Source organism: Schistocerca nitens, chromosome 9 (assembly GCF_023898315.1).
Source record: "Schistocerca nitens isolate TAMUIC-IGC-003100 chromosome 9, iqSchNite1.1, whole genome shotgun sequence".
In the NCBI taxonomy this organism is placed as follows: domain Eukaryota; kingdom Metazoa; phylum Arthropoda; class Insecta; order Orthoptera; family Acrididae; genus Schistocerca; species Schistocerca nitens.
Window position 1 is genome coordinate 227869391 of NC_064622.1, and position 2738 is coordinate 227872128.

General features: G+C 50.1%; 1 pseudogene; it reads left to right on the forward strand.

Annotated features, from left to right (window-relative positions):
- Positions 1 to 505: 505 nt before the first annotated feature.
- On the forward strand, positions 506 to 623 carry LOC126204832 (5S ribosomal RNA; annotated as a pseudogene).
- The last annotated feature ends 2115 nt before the right edge of the window (positions 624 to 2738 follow it).

Here is a 2738-nt window from a genome sequence, read left to right on the forward strand (position 1 = left end):
GAAAGTGAGGTGCCGGCCGATGTGTCCGAGCGGTTCTAGGCGCTCCAGTCCGGAACCACGCTGCTACTAAGGTCGCAGGTTCGAATCCTGCCTCGGGCATGTGTGTGATGTCCTTAGGTTAGTTAGGTTTAAGTAGTTCTAAGTCAAGAGGACTGATGATCAAATGGCTCTGAGCACTATGGGACTCAACTGCTGAGGTTATTAGTCCCCTAGAACTGAGAACTAGTTAAACCTAACTAACCTAAGGACATCACAAACATCCATGCCCGAGGCAGGATTCGAACCTGCGACCGTAGCGGTCTTGCGGTTCCAGACTGCAGCGCCTTTAACCGCACGGCGGGGACTGATGACCTCAGATGTTAAGTCCCATAGAGCTCAGAGCCATTTGAACCATTTGAAACTGAGGCAGAAACGTGATTCGTGCTTTGTTGCTTCAGTGGGAACACAAGTATCCTACTGATAAGCGGCGGGTCGCGAGACGTCTGTTGCAGGATGTCGTGTGGTTGGCGACGGCCTTGCCGCAGTGGATACACCGGTTCCCGTCAGATCACCGAAGTTAAGCATTGTCAAGCGTGGTCGGCACTTGAATGGGTGACCATCCGAGCCAACATGTGCTGTTGCCATTATTCGTGTTGCACTCAGCCTCGTGGTGCCAATTGACGAGCTACTCAACCGAACAGTAGCGGCTCCGGTCAAAGAAAACCATCATAACGACCGGGAGAGCAGTGTCCTGACCAAATGCCCCTCCTATCCGCATCCAGCTGATGATGACACGGTGGTCGGATGGTCACGATGGGTCACCTGTGGCCTGGAGTGGGAGTGCATGTCATATGGTACATCGTATTGTCTTCGTGTGAGCTGCGCCTGCTGTGAAGACCAAAAAGTAGCCGCCGACGGGCAAAGAGCGCGTTTTTCGCCCAATCTCCTGTGTAGCGGGGTCTCAGGATGCAGGGCGCCTGTCGAAGCTGAGCAGCGCGCAGCGCACGCTCCGCTGCTCGGCGACGAGTCGCCCAGAACGGCTGTCGTAAAGGGGAAAGTCAGCCGTGGCCGCACGAGCGACGCGGCGGGGCCTTGACAGTTACCGGCCGTCAGGGGGAGCCCAGCCGAGATGCCGGGTGAAAGCCGATCAGGGCGCACACTGGTTACCCGACTGAGCAGCGGAAGTTATCGGGTACGTCCAAAAGTAATGCTCTCCGAATTTTACTTAAATGTCGCCTCTTTGGGCTTAACATACACCGACATTAACCCTAGAATAATATACCCATTTCGAACACTTCATTGTTTCGACGACCAGGAAAATGAGTAACAGCGATGTAACGGTACAACTATAAACCCTTTATTGCCATCAAAAAGTGTCAGCGTGCGAACCATTCAACGAAACGTTATCGATATGGGCTTTCGAAGCCGAACTCGTGTACCCTTGATGACTGCACGACACAAAGCTTTACACCTCGCCTGGACCCGTCAACATCGACATTGTACTGTTGATGACTGCATACATCTATCGCTTAAAATTGTATCGATGGACGTGTACGGGTATGGAGACTACCTTATGAATTCCTGGACCCTGCATGTCAGCAGAGGCCTGTTCAAGCTGGTGGAGGCTCTGTAATGGTGTGGGGCGTGATGCAGTTGGAGTGATATGGGAGCCCTGATACGCCTAGGTACGACTCTGATAGGTGACGTAAGCATCCTGTCTTATCGCCTGCATCCATTCATGTCCATTGTGCACTCTGACGGACTAGGGCAATTCCAGCAGGACAATGCGACACCCCAAACGTCCAGAATTGCTACAGAGTGAATGCAGGAAGACACTCCTGAATTGAAACACTTCCGCTGGCCACCAAACTCCCCAGATACGAACATTATAAAGCATATCTGAGATGCCTTGCAACGTGCTGTTCAGGAGAGATCTCCACTCCTTGTACCCTTGCGGATTTATGGACAGTCCTGCAGTACTCATGGTATCAGTTCTCTCCAGCAGTACTTCAGACATTAGTCGAGTCCATGTCACGTCGTGTTGCTACACTTCTGCCTGCTCGCGGGGGCCCTACACGATATTAGGCAGGTGTACCAGTTTCTTTGGCTCTTCAGTGTATTTTCCACCCGCCGAGAATAGTATGGAAGAAGCACACAGAAGAAAATTGCGTCAACTCTTACCTGATAATTTATGTCGTCACGGGCCAGGAGTATACACTACAAACAATAGTTACTCAGATAACAGAAAAAGAGTCATGTGACAAGAGTAACTCAAAACTTTTTAGAATGTCACACGTATATCCATTGGCGAATATGGACTATGTTCACTGCTGGTGTTGTGCCAGTGGTTTGACGCTGAACTTACGTTTTACAGCCGCATCTGTCTTAGACATTAGCTCGCTTTCAGATGGCACCAAGATGTAATGGAAATCATGCCCAGAGGACAGCGCTATGGCTGACACCTGGGAAGCTCCTGAGGAACTCTTCTTCCTTGAACCATTGTCGTTACTTGCATTCTGCAAAGTTTTCGCGCGCGTATTTTTGGGGCGAATGGTTGACTGTTTTGGCTTCTTCTTGTTTTTCCCAAGAGACGCTTCCTTCTCAATTTGGGTCACCGTTTGTTCATCCCAATCTGATACAGAGTGGATATTGTCATTGGAAACGATGTCTTCTTCTTCGACGTTGTGGTCTTTGTTAGAATCATCATATGATGATCTGGAAAAGAAAATGAAAGTTACGTAACAGTTACCTCAACCCAC